Raw genomic sequence first — 14,807 nt, 5'->3', positions numbered from 1 at the left:
AGTAGTGAACGCTTTTACTTTTATATTGAATTCTGCATAGTGCGTAGAGGCGTGGGCACAAGAATGTACATGATTTTATAAAATGCAGGTATGTTTGTAGTTAGAAAGTGAAAGGCTTAAGTTATATAAGTAGTGCGTTATATGTATGTATGTATATGCATATGTAGGCATATTTTTGAAACTATGTGTGTATATAATTATTATAAATGTCGTTTGTGCGAATTGTTGAAAACGATTCGTGCGTACATAATGACGATGTAGATCGCTGATATTCGTATCCTTTGTGTGGTACATATTTATAATTTGAGAATCTAATTCCGATTATCTATTTGTATCACTTTAAATATCTTGCAATCACGTGGAATCCGGATTATGACTGCGTTTCTACTCGCTCCGCCCATTGCTTCATGTGTGCTATCTATATGAATATGTAGCACCACATACTGCCTTCTCTGCCTGACTATTCATTGGCTCTTATTGCCCTACATCTATTGGCAGTACTCTCATACCTGCTTTGCTCTGTTTGTTGTTGTTTTAGTTAATTCGCATACGCATAATGAATTCACTTGACTATTTTCTGTATGTTCTTCGGGTTTTCCGTGTTCCCTCTGTTAGTTGCCACATCTGCAAAAGTTTGTGTTTTGTGTTGTGTGATTTTTGGCAGGTATTTCAGCATAGAAGTCGCAATTTACTTGCTCACCTTCTAAGTACTACATATGTATGTATGCCTGTGTGTACATATATAAATATTTGGGCTACCTTTTGCTTGTGTGATTTTTGCGCTGCCCTCCTTCCTCTCTCAACTTTTGCTACCTTGTTGGATGTCTAAATATATTAAGCAGCAATGTTTTAGTGTATTTTGTGTGGCCTAAATTTTTTTCCCGCATCAAAAGGCAAGTTGAATGAAAATGTTTACATTCGTTGCGCTATGCTGTCACTTTTTATTTCGTTTATTTACAAACATTTTTGTATGGATGCTTTGTTTGTTGTTCTTATTGTTGCTTGTGGAGTTGTTTTGGATACTGTAATGCCTCACTTCATATCAAATTGGGATTTTACTTTCTTTATACACTGAGTAGTTCGTCCGTCCATCTGAAAATACGCGAATTAGTCCCTTAGGTTTTGAGATATTGGTCTGAAATTTTACACACGTCATTTTCTCCCCAAGACCTTGCTTATTTTTCGGAATCGCCGATTTCTTACCACTATAGCATACAATAGCCATACAAACTGAACCATCGGAATCAAGTGCTTGTATGGAAAACTTTTTAATTTTACCTGGTAAATTCACCAAATTAGAAAAGTATAATTGCCCAGGACAACGGTACAATCTCAGAACAAATTGTTTAGATTGGACGACTATAGCATATAGGAGTCGTACAAGCTGACTGATTAAAATCAAGATAAAGTATACCCTTTTATGTTATCGGAAATGTACTTGTGCTATCATAGCCTCGGAACAAACGAAGTAAGCCGAAATCCAGTTCAGGTTAACCCAATTATGTAAAATTTTTAATATCGTTTACCTGTGTCCCTCCGCCTCTCCTCCTTTCCCTTTAAAATTCATCGTCAATTTCAAAAATTCTTATTTGCGACGAAAATCACATTCGCATTTCCCATCGAAAGCCACAAAACCGAAAGCCGCATTTTCATGAAATTGAAAATGAAATCGAATCGAAATTGAAACTGGCAACTGGCAAGTGAGCAGGACAACGATGCATTTCCCCGAAACACATTTAAGTCAACACAAAGATGAGAACGTAATGTGAAAGCTTGTTGTTGCTTATATATTTTTTGTTGTTGTATTGTTTCGTATTTCACTCAAAGTCGATATTCGATTGAATTCGAAAGTCAAACAGTAAATCGGCAGCAACAATCATGATTGGCATATAAGGCATTGAAGGCAAGTGCAGTGGACGGCAGATGGAGGCAAAGATACGATGAAAGTGATACATGCAATTGCAACACTGTAGGGAAAAAGTGTGACATGCATTCCGCTTAAGCAGGTCACTGAAATATATCTATGGTATGCCCTCTATAGTAACCAAATTTGACCTCTGAAGACTTGGAAACTATATACTGGTTCGGACTAGAAGCTTTACTTAGAACAATCTCACACAGAGGTTATTGCAATTTAATCTGAATCCTGTTGTTGTGCAACAGAAAAAATTGCCAATTTATTTTAAAGAAGCAGCTGAGTTGACAGACCTTGAATGGATAAAGATCCGGCTTCGTTTCGGTTACATAGATTCGTTTCTCGTGCGCACTATGATAGAGGGACTTTCACCTTTGCGTCTGAAAACAGTTCAGAATTAGCTCTGGCTCTCTTCATACCATCGTCATAACTAAAGCTTGGCTGCCTCAATTCCATTTTCCTTTGTGAACTCAAAAAAACAAAACAGCGCCTCCCATAAATGAGTAGACCTACTTATAAGGCCAGCAAGACACTACGCCAAAGCCCAGCTGCCAATAACCGGTTGGTCAGTCGGTCATCTGAGCATACGGCGAGGCAGACGCCAAGCTGGTCACTTTGCCTGCTAGCTTGCCCGCCAGTCGATACGTTTGGCCTAAAACTGTCAATTTTCGTTGTGCCTTCGGATACTGAAGGTGAGCTTCGCCAACAGGAGCACACATCCATTATCAACATTCCGCATGCTCTTAGCGCGCAATTGTTGCTGCTGTTGCATGATAGTGTAGCCGCAGCCAAAAGCTGTTGACCCAAATTTCTGTGCCTGTTTCTGTTGTGCCTTAAATTTGTGCCTACTGCCAAATTGTGGCAATTACATGTGATGGCTAATAACAGTGCGGAGAGAGGGAGAGGGTGTGTGTTTGATTTCAGCAGAAACGTTTGCAAGCAGCGCATGTTGTGGCCCAGCAACGGATATTGTAGTTTAGGTTTACAAAAGACGCCAAAGAATGCGAGGCGGCGGAGGAGTAAAGCAGCGCGCAACAAAAGAAGGATGAGACACGTACATATGTAAATGTGTCTCTACAGCTTTATATGGTGTTGTCAGCAACTCTTTTATGCGTGCGTGTCCTTGACGCACACAAGCGCTCACCCATACCGGTCGTGCATGTCGCCATGCAAGATGAGTGTAACAACAGTAGTACAAATTGCTGCATTGCACGCACGTGCCAACTCACTTGGCGTGCGTTGCAGCATCATAACCCTCATCGACAATAACAAGAACAACAGCAGTAGCAACAACAACGCTAGTGTGATTATTGCCATTATCGGGCAGTGCGTCAAGTGTAGCATGTGTTCGGCAGCCGAAGACTGGCTCTCGGGCAGGCAGGCAGGTGTGTAAGTGTTGCATAGTCATGCATCGATGTTGAATGTCATAGTTCTTTGTTTTTGTTACGCCATGTGGTTAGTGTTATGGACAGACGGATTTGGGTTCTACTGGGGGGAATTGTTAGGGGTCTTTCCGGAAAGTGGTAAACAGGAAAATTTGGTACTTTGGTTACGAGCCCAGTAAGATTCGCTCATAACCCATGTATTTCTACGACAGTCGGGTCTAAATAACCGGAACGGACCCGGATTTTTATCCGGTCAATGACTGTCAACCGGGAAAATTTAGTGCTTTTGTTAAGAGCCCAGTTTCCACGACAGTTGGGTCTAAGTAACTGGAACAGTCCCGGATTTTTATCGGTCCAAGAATTGTGAAATCGCAGAATTTGGTGCCATGGTTACGTGCTCAGCAAGATTCGCTCTTAACCCACCCATTCCCAAGACAGTTGGGTCTAAGGAACTGGACCCGGTTTTGTATCCGGTCAAGGACTGTTAATACGGAAAATTTTAAACGAACGAAAGATTCGCTTATAACCCACCCGTTTCAACGTTAGTCGAGACTAAGGAATCTGAACGGACCCGGATTTTTAGTGGGCCAAGGACTCAACCGCACTAATCTCACGATAATTGGGATAACTTGACTAGTATTCCAGTGAATTGCAAAGCTTTTAAGAAAATTTTCAAACACTGTATGAAGTGAAAAGTATCAGCTAACAGGGACTGATAACCGTTCCCAAGAGCGACTACGGGCCTTGATTTCTATTCTATCAGGTACTTCAGAGATGTTTTTTTGCCGCTACAACAACAACATGGATTGATTAAATCGTGTATAAAGTAATCTCACGATAGTCGAGCTAACTTGACATAAACTCGACAACTTTTTAAAAATATCTGGTTTACAACTACAACCATGATGGGCTAGAAATTTCACGAAATCGTCTGCTCAACCCCAATACACTTGTTTTCTTTCTTGTTCTTTTTTTTTTATTTTTCACCTTTACGACAATTTTTGTAGTTCTGCTGCGTCTTTGCTTGCGGTCGTTTTGTTTACGTATTTGCAACGCCCAAAAGCCAGCAAACGTTTCACTTTCAAAAGGCCCTGACCGCTGAGCACTACACAAAAAAGGGACAAAGAGAGGAAATTTGCAGCTGACAACCTGTGCGCCGCTTGAAAGGAAATTTCCAATATCCAACGATTGACTTTAATTTTTTGGCCCTTGACGAGAATTTGCCTTTCATTTTTTGTTATTGTTTATATTTTTGCTGTTATTGTTGCTGTTGGTTTTGGGAAAATACTCGTTTACCACATACATAGGTCAACATTTGTGCGTTTATGTGAACATGGATGCGGATGTGTGTGCGTAAACATGACTTCGATTTGACCTTGCGACACAATTCTGTGCAAAGGCAATCACACTACTCCGCAATGCTTCACACATACACGTGAAACCGTAGAGACGCATACATGCAAATGCTCTTGTCTGCTTGTTTTTGCTTCTACCGTTAATCCGCTGATGGCCAAATTTCGGCCGTCGCTTCGCCTCACCGCTGCGCAATTGAATTTCGCATGCAACACTTGCAATTTGCATCACATGCAACACCAGCGCACATACCCACTCGTTGCACATATGTATGAATAAATTTGTATGCGCGCCGCATGTTCACATGGCAGCAAATGCGATTTTCGTTTCAAATTTCATTTATTTGCCACAGCCAGTGGCCATACACGCACACATATACAATGGCAAGTGGCAAAGCTCTCTCTCCTGCACGCCAGCTGGAGGCCTAAGCTATCAGCTATTGATGCTGTAAATACCTTGGCAACAAGCAACGGCATTTGGGCGACCTTGTCAGGCAGACACACGCACGCCTATGCAACCACTATCGTTTGCCGCACCATACGGACAGCAGCAAAATTTTCCGAATTTCCATTTTATTTTGTTTACATGCATAAATTCGTACATATGCCGTTATTGTTGTTGTTTTTTTGTATTACCTAATGCTTTTCGGCAGAGCTGACATTTTGTTGCATATTTGCTGTTGAAACATATATTTTTATTATTATTTTTGCAAAATAGTGCAACATAGTCACACACTCACACTCACACATACCCATACACTCATACACACATGGAAATCCATTTAATTTCTAATGCCATTTGAATTTTGTTCTCGCATTTGTTGTTTGTGGTTTCATATCGGATTTCACACACTTCCTCCATGGCAAAGCCATTACAATTTGTTGTTGCTATTGCTGTGTTTTGTTTTGTTGCACTCACTTTTGTTGCAATTAGTAAATGTAATTGAAAGTGATTTGCAAATCATTTTCACTTTTCATTTTGTTTGTTCTTTGTTGTTGGATTGTGCATTTTCAATAACGGTGTTAACAACACACTGTATACAAAGTGCTAAGCCCACTCGGGCCATTTATTTGGCTTTGTTTTGGTCGCATTGGAAAATTACTGTCACATATAGTGTGCTTTCAGGCGCTAAGCGGATGAAAACCTATTTTGTTGTTGTAAATTGTATCGAATGGAAATTTGTATTTTTGTACTCATTGGTGCATCGAAAATTTCTCATCGTCTAATATTTATTATTTAAAGGATTACGTGCTGAGCAATTTGGTGTGAATCTATTGGGATTTGGTGTGACTTTGAAAATGCGTGCGTGAGCTTTTAATTATGTGCTTTTGGCACTGTGAATTATGCCATATTCCAATAAATAAAAATATAAAAGAATAATTCAAATATATTCCGAAAATAGTAAACGAAATGCAATTTGTTACTATCGAGCGCTTTTAATTCACTTGAGCTTTCAAATGAATAAATGAGTTATTTCGGGTTTAAAAATGAATCAAAAATAATTTATAATAAGTTTGCTATATTATAACCAGAGTTATTCTCATAAACTGCTTTGGAAGCTTTTATTTCGATTTCGCAAATTTGTTTGAGCTTTCAATAAAGCTTTCTATATGGTATGTAATGTAATTTATAACTTTCGGGAGCTCTTGAAAGCTCTCAATTCACGTGAGCTTTTATTAGCAAAATAAAAATACAATTTTCTTAAATTTTAAATTTTTTTTTAAAAACAAGCTAGAATTAGTATGCTATAATATAAGCATATATGTATCATCATATAAATAGTTTTGAAAGCTTTTTATATTGATTTCAAATCTTTGTTAAGCTTTTAATGAAGCTTTCTATGTTTTAGCTATAAGATTAAAATACGTAAATGTATGGCAATCCAAAATGTAATTTGTAATTCGAGAGCTTTTGAAAGCTTTCAATTCACGTGAGCTTTTATTAGCAAAAAAAAAATAAAAAATTTTAAATCCATTTTAAAAACAATTAAGAATTAGTATGCTATAATAAAATCAAATTCCTCCAAGTTCAATAGATTTGAGAGCTTTGGTTCCGATTTCGATAATTTCTTGAGCTTTATATAAAGCTTACTTATAAATGCTCGCATTGATCTATTATGTTCAAAATATAGTAAGAATATTTGAAAAAGCTTTTTCCTTTGAAGCTTTCTTAAAGTTTACTATCCTGAAGTATTTTCTTTTTAGCTTAAGTTCCATTTCCAGCTTCTATTTTCCAAGTTTAAAGTCTCTTCGATTCTTTACTTTTTGCTCCCTGCTTTTTTAATTCCTAAAGCTCTGCAAATATTTATTGACCAGATTAACACGAAAACTCATACATTTCAAATAAAAACATGCTGCGAACAACTGCTAAAAAAGCATTCAGTTCACCAGCTACATCAGTATTGGTGCTACCACATATTCATACGCATGTTTGCTCCATTTTTGTCGATGGCTCTTGGGGTGTGTAGCCTCAACGGATATGCTTTTAGCGGCAAATTTACAAAGTTTAACGCGAAAGCCGGAATCAATATACTGATGGAAATGGAAAGCGCGAACGGTGAATTGCCGCGGGGCGGAAACACAGAATTTATGTATGTATGTGTTGCCTCGTCACCCATAGTCGCGCAACTGAAATTTTTTTAAATTTTATTATTGATTTTTGTTTTTGTTTTGTGATGACTTCTAAGCGCCGCGTTGTCACACCAAACACCTGTTGGAGTTTTAGGATTTTTGACAAAGTTTAGCCCATCTAGCAGTTAGTTTTTATTTTAGTTTTTGCTTAAAATTCTCCATTTTTTGTGCGCTGTGATAAATCCATTTGCGCGCCAAACTGCTAACTGCAACAACACCAACAGTAGGGAATATTGCCCAGTTTGTGGCAGCGCTGTTTGCGGGGCTCGCGTATTTCACGGTTGCTGAGCTCAGCGGAAATGCCACCTTCGCACGCAGTCGGGCAGCCGCTGGCGTTGGGGGCCTAACGAAATTCAGTTACCGGCCACCAACATTGTTGCACCGTAACTATTTTGCTGTTAGATCGATGGGCAGCGCTGAGCTTGTCGGTAGGTCGCATGCGACTAACAGGATATGGCGTGTTGCAGGATGTGGTTTGGTGGGTGGCACATCGAATTTTCGGATTCCTGATAGATTTTGAGGTTTAATGGTTGTTGTGGATTGCCAAAAAGTTTACTGTTCTTTAAGTACTATTTCATGTTTTTGGAAAATGCAGGCATTTGATTTAATAGCAACATTTTTAGCTTTTAAAGATATTAATTGAAAAAAATATATACTATATATGTATGTGAATATTGTTTTTTTTTTATTTTTTTACAGAAATATTTATTAACGTAAAAATTTGCTTTAATTAAAATAGTTAATTTTTTTTTGATTTAAATTAAAAATTGTATCTATTTTTTTTTAATTTTTCTGAAAAAATTATTTTCGAAAATTTAAATATTTTATTAATTTTTTACCTAACTTACTTATATGTATGTTCTTTAAAGTTTTCCTACACAATTTTATTTATGTTGCATTTTAACTTAGTTTCTGTAGCAAATTTTTCAGTGTAAGCGTGGCATTATATACCATAAGGAGTGTGAACGCCACATAATCAATCAAATTGTCGTTTATCGATAATTTCTCTTATACTTTTTGTTTGAGTATTTCTATAGTACAGCTCATTGTTCTACAGTTTGTGCCTTCCTTTCGTATTAATTATTTTTTAAAACCCATGAATTGAGTTTTAAGCGCTTTTTAAACAAAAGCCGCACACAAACAAAGTGAGCCACTTTACCTTCTTTACTTAGCATCCATTTCCAAAGCAGCGTATTTTTGTGGCTCCTCCACATTGAGCGCAAGGTCACTCCAGTTAACAGTCCATTGCCTTGAGGCACACCGCCAACGCGGATAGCCCACATGAAAAATCCTTCAGATCCTGCGCAACTTGCAAAGTTTCACTTACAACAGATTTAATTTTAATTTAACGCTGTTTGTTTTTGTGGTTTTTGGTTTTAATAAATTTTTGTCGGTGTGCTGCTTGTGTGGATATATTATATAATACATACGTACAAATGTACGCATGTACAAGTAGTTGGAGCGGCTTAACGCCACAAAGTCACCTTGAACTTACCTTGAAAGCGGCGATGCGAGGCCGCCAGCCTGCAGCCAACGCGTAAGTCAGCCAACCGTAGCACAACGATTTGTTTTTCGAGAATGTGAAGAGGCGTTTGGTAGTTGATTTCTCGCAGCAACAGTGTCATAAATCAGGCGTTTCATTGCTCAAAAGCACAATTTGAAGCTAGTTTGTAAAGGAAGTCAATGTAAAAGTTGTAAAAGGTGAAATATGTGCTTAACTACGCCGGAGTCTGCACGTGGAAAGAGTAAGCAACGCGCACGCCGGAAGTGCCTACAGCAGGCGCAACACAAAATTGGCGCTGTGGCAACGCTCAAAGTATGTCTTAAGTAAATGTTGCAAATGCAGTTAATGCCTGCCAGCAAACCAGCCACAAGCCGCCAAATACCGTACAGCACTTAGCTGCCACGCGTATTTACTAAGCACTCAGCAACGCGCTCGTCCGTGGGTTCGAGATTTCAAGCTGTACACGCTACGCACATACATACGTGTACTCCTGTTCTATTGATATAAGCAAGCGCTTGTACCATAAGTTTTGGCGTTGTGGCATTGTACGCGCACAGCGCATCCGCCACAAGCAGCTGCTAAACTATGAGCGCCAAACTCTTAGTTTTTGCTCATGCCATTGTTGCTATTTACTCTTTGCTGTGCAAAAGTTTTGACAGCCACAACGGCATTTGGCGTATAAATTTTGTCAAGTGTGCGCGACGCTGCTGCTGCTGGCTCTTTGACTTTTGTGTGTGTTGCAGTGATTTTTAGTTTTTGCTTGTTGCTTTCATGCTTGAAGACGCAGTTTATTGTGTCGCTGAGCGCAGAAGTTATACTTAGTTACGTAAATCCGTTTACTACGCCTCTGCGCTTGAAATGCAAAACTTCCGCGAAGGCATTAAAAAATTTTACTTAAGACACATATAAACAAATAACTGTTATATAGTAATATAATAAGTCATAATGTATTTGAAAGTTTCGCTGCGTCAACTCGCTATATCTACTCATAATAATATCCACCAGCGCGCTTACAAGTCGCCGTCATATATGCTATGCTTTCTCTATCCTCAGCTACCACCGAATGCACATCCTATTCCAACCTCTTGCTTCTTTTACCCTTTCTGCGACCCTAACTGCCATGTGCTGTGCAACTCTGCGCCGCATTGTCCTTCGCCACTCGCATAGTTTTACTACTTGTCCACCCTTTGCCTTACCCGCCCTTTTCTTGTCATCTTCCTAACTTGTGTCCTCCTTTTCTATTTATTTATAAATATTTGCCCAAAAAACTGGGTTAAGTTTTTTACGGTCTCCTTGTGACCCAACCAACGGGTTCTTAGCATTGCATTCGTTTTGTGTTTACTTTCGCCGTTGTTTCGAGTTGTTCGTCCGTTGCTTAAGTCGTAAGTTTCTTTTCAAGTGTGCCTTTTGGGTAAGCAAACGCAAGGATCTGCTGTTGATTTGTGAATGTTATTCAAAAATAATATTTTTTGAAAAAGTTTGCTTACTTTCTCCCTTTAAGGACTTAGAAAGGATTTCGCGCGCTTGGTCGCACGATTTTCAGGTTGACTGGGAATCAGAGAAATGGACGAAATTGATTTGAAAGTCAAAAAGTTACACAATATCAAGTACAATTTATTGAATTGGCATATTCAATAAAAATATTGTCAGTAATCGATACTGTTGAAGTGATTTGAATTTTCTAAATTTATTTTTTTTAATTTATTTAGACCCTTAACCTCCTATATATTTCGGCAATATGCCAGTCGATGGCTCTCTTTTTTGCAAATGTGTCAAAAGACCTAGGGTGCGAAGATATCCGCCTGTTCGGTGGAATGTTTGAAAGTATGCGCTCCGAAGTTTTTAATGAAGTGTTGAGTTATTTCCAACTCATCTTCTTCCAAACAGCTTCTGTGGATGGCGTCTGCTAAGTTTTCAGCCTTACAGCATGGACGCTAATAGGGCAATGGGCTGTTAAAAGCCCCACAACTAGGGAGAGGCTAGCAACGATCCTGGCTCTCTTGTTCGATCCTGAGCCAAAAGGCTTTTGCGACAGCGCATGTACCGATGGTGGCCCAACGCTGCCCAAGCTTCCGCGAAGCCCAGCTATCAAGTAGTAGAACATAAGCGGACACGAGAACACCGACCCGTTCCAATTGTAAGGGTTGCCATTCCTTGCTAACTCATTAGTCTTAAAATTGCCTGCGATTTTGCAGTTGCTTTGGCACCCATACCAGTCTTTTGACAAAGACACTCGATTCTATTAATAGCGTGGTTAGGCACTACTTGACCAACCCTGAACGCCATGAGTTCAACGCTAGTATCGTTGCTCTGATATCTGATTGGATGGTCACCTCTCTGAAGGAGGCTGAAATCCGGAGCAGTAAATCTACAGCTCCTTTAATGACTGTAACCTCAGCTTGGAGAACACTGCAATAGTCAGGAAATCTGAAGCTGGGGTCGATAGACAGCTCCTGATAGTAAACCTCTCCACTAACCTTCCCCCCAAGCTTTGACCCATCCGTAAAGGAGGTCGAAGAGGTCGAGCGTTACCAGAATAGAAACTAATTGCCTCGTGTTATTCGAGCGTTTTTTCGAAAATCGCTCACTTCAATTTGATGAGTTGCTGTCGGTAGCGTTCTCTATTAATGGTTTCAAGAAGCTAATAATACAACATGGTCGTCAGATGTTCATCAAACTTTTTGACTGTCCCGTAAAGAGGAAAGTAGTTTGTAGAGAAGATAAGTCGAATTAAGTCAACAAGTGATGAACCGCCTTATACCGCTATTTACTGTAATTCTCAACAGCTTAATAAAAATTTTACTAGACAAGCTAATTAAAAAAAAATCCACTCAGATAGTTTGTTGAGAATTAGAGGTACATAGTAAAAGGCGAATGAAAAAAGTAATTAATTACCTAAAATAATTAAGACTACGGGTTTTTACCGTTTATCATTGTTTTCAAAAATAATTTCCTGGCCTTTTGATATGATAAATGGTTTGTTTTTGATTGGATTCCGTCAATTTTCAGAAACCACTGATAACCGGTTATAAATGAAGAATTGCACACCCATAAAGTTAAGTCCGTTATTGTACCTACTTCGTTAGCAACAACTAATCGAACGTACAGTGTTTGGCATACGCAATTGTACCTTATTCGCTTTCCTTTCCTCACTTTTTACGTTTTTTCTGCATTTTTTGCACATATGTATTTAGATAAGCTGGGCGCTGCCGCTAGCCAGTGTGTGGTAGAACGCTTTATGCTCAACGTGCACGCTCAACTATTATTATGCGTTTCCGTTAATGGAACTTTACGAGCTTTTCGTTGATGGATTTAAATTGTCTGCGTAGCATGATGGATCACCTCTTTTGGCTGCTATACAGCTATACATTACTTCATATAATCTCACTTAAGCATTTCCAGCGTGTGATTTGTGTGAAGCGCGCTGCGTAAGTTAACAGTTCAATAATGAATTGAAGTATCGGTTGGCTAAATCTTTTAATTTACTTTTACTGATATTCAAGCCTTCTTTCTCGTGGAAGGTATATGGATTGAGTTGCCAAAATTTTTGTCCTAATATTGTCTTGCCAAATACCCTCCCCAAGCTTAAATGTAAACTTTGTAGATTCTGGCATTTTCATGGACTTGAAATTAAAAATATCTGGTTATCTGTTAGGCAGCGAAATGTAATTGTAAGACCTAATTCGTATTGATACCAGAGTCCGGCCGATTTCAACTTCTTTCTCTGGTTCAATCGCCAGTTTATTGTTTTTAATAAGGCTTTAAGACTTGTCACCGTCACAAAAGATTCTCGTTTATATTTCTATTAGAAAGTATAATAGTTAGGAAGTCACTAATTGATGAATTCGAAGTCCAGCGAACTTGAATAAACGTTATTGAGGGTGTTCGAACGGTAGTTGGTACCAAGCGGGGGAAAGATTCTATACGTTGTTTTGGTTCTGGACTCTTCGTATTCCATAGACTAGGTTCTCCTGAAACAGATGGCTCACTTTGAAATAGGTACGAATGCCGATACAGAAAAGTTTACAACATTTCGCTTGAAGTTTTAGTTCTAAGATTTCCAAATGGAGTTGTCGGACTGCTATCGGAGGAAATAGTAGAAAAGTCTCTTCTTCTTCTTCTTACTCATTCCGTTGACAAACCTTCCGAAATCGAGAGCCATTTTAGTATTTAGCGCTGATAGAAATAATCACATAGTTTACCTGTGGCCATAACGACTATAGAGTTCGTAAAACTTTTGGATTCCATTAGGAATTTTAATATGCACTTACGTATAATTGCAACCTAAGTTGTTGCCATTGAGTCACAGCGCAGCGACGACTAACAGTCACATAGAATGCTTGTTTTATTACAGCGAAAATTCCTTCTCACACTCGTCACTTCCGCCCGGTTCGCTTGATTCGCTGGGCCAGTCCTTTGTCTCTGACTATTTGTGTAAATAAATTTCTCATGGCTTACCCGAACATTGGTCACCAATTTACGTTGCCCGCTTACCCTTGTACGCCGCGCCACATCATCACACGCCTACCGCCGACCGGGAATGGATTAACTGCTGGTTATGTGACCAGTCAATTTATTACTCGACTCGCATCTGTGTAATTTGCACTAATTTAATTATAAACATAATGACTGTAGTCGGGCGGAAAAGTCTGTTATCGCTTTTGTTATTATACGAATTGTTGCCGCTAAATACGCGCAGCTAGTTGGATTGGCGGCAGCGGTGGCGACAGGGCTACGAATCGCATTGGCACTGTTGACGCGCTGGTTGTTTGCTGCCATTGTTGTTGTTTTGTATGTGTAATTGTCGTAGCCGAACAATTTGTAAAACATTTTGTTGTTGAGTAAATTTACGAAATTGCGTGCGCATAATTGGCTGCCGTTATGCACGCCCCGCACGCCGCGCCAACCGTACACCATGCGACACGACACTAGTCGGAGTTTGGTGGTCGCGTTGCTTAGGTGGTTTGCCGGCTTGGCGTTTGTGTTGGCGTTGCCATGTCGGTTGCAAATTGCGCTACATGAACGTTTTGTCGCAAATAGTTGAGCGCGCACGTCAATGGTCAGCAGCAATGGAATCAAATCAACGCCTAACTGCCGCTTATGACATTATGCATGTGCGAAATATTTTTGCACTTGCTTTAATTGCAACTACCACACATTGCTGCACGCACTGCCTGCGCTGAGCGCCTGCCACGCGCACGATGCATGAAAAAACTCATTAGCAGCTGAGCGCGCACACAAAATCAGCTTGTTTGCAACGACGTGCCAACGCGCTCGTTGTCGCCTCATTTCACGCGTTATTTCTTTGCCGCTAAACAAGTGTGACTATTTGCCGCTTGCGCCACAGTGATTTGCTTACACGACGATTTGTGATTTTTACGATTTGCGTTGCTGAAATGCGAAATGCGCATGCAAGTTGTTGGCGACGGCACATTTGAACATTATTTGCGTGTCTTGCGCGCGCTTGCATGTGCCTTGTTACCACCGCTTAGTCAACTAACGGCGCACGCAAGCCGCAGCAACGCTACCCACCTCGCCGCGTCGCATTCGTTGTTTGTCAGCGTAAATGTAGTTTGCACCGTTGTTAACGCGCATACAATTTGTTGCCGCCAATGTGCGCGCAATGTTACTGATTAGCTGCTGATTGTTGCATGCAACAAATGGTACACGTATTCCAGCTGTCAAATAATATCTAATCAGCGATATTAATTTAAATATGTTCAATGTGCCATAAGCATAATGATATGAATCGAATACTGATGTAAATGCTTACGCTGGCGCTACCGAAATGTGGCACAACAGTTGTGGCGCCTGCTGTTGTATGAAAAGCTCAGCGCCATGCCGCTACCTTGACCCGCTTGTATGCATTGCAGTGGTGTCATTCATCCTCTTTTGTCATGCCATTCACAGCAACAGAGGCGCTAAAAAGATAAATGGCAAGGACATGAAAGCTGTGAAATGAAGAGGATACGTGAAGATTTATAGCTCTGCGGAACAGATATCATCTAAAGTGCTCGTAA

At 39.7% G+C, this 14,807-nt stretch overlaps 1 protein-coding gene across 3 annotated transcripts in view; it reads left to right on the top strand.

Annotated features, from left to right (window-relative positions):
* LOC120773424 overlaps window positions 1-14,807 on the top strand; it is a 185,681-nt gene that overhangs the window by 48,625 nt on the left and 122,249 nt on the right. The gene's annotated exons all lie outside the window — the stretch shown is intronic.

Source organism: Bactrocera tryoni, chromosome 4 (assembly GCF_016617805.1).
Source record: "Bactrocera tryoni isolate S06 chromosome 4, CSIRO_BtryS06_freeze2, whole genome shotgun sequence".
NCBI classification, from domain to species: domain Eukaryota; kingdom Metazoa; phylum Arthropoda; class Insecta; order Diptera; family Tephritidae; genus Bactrocera; species Bactrocera tryoni.
The sequence above is the reverse complement of the archived record's forward strand: the minus strand, read 5'-3'. Positions and strand labels throughout refer to the sequence as shown.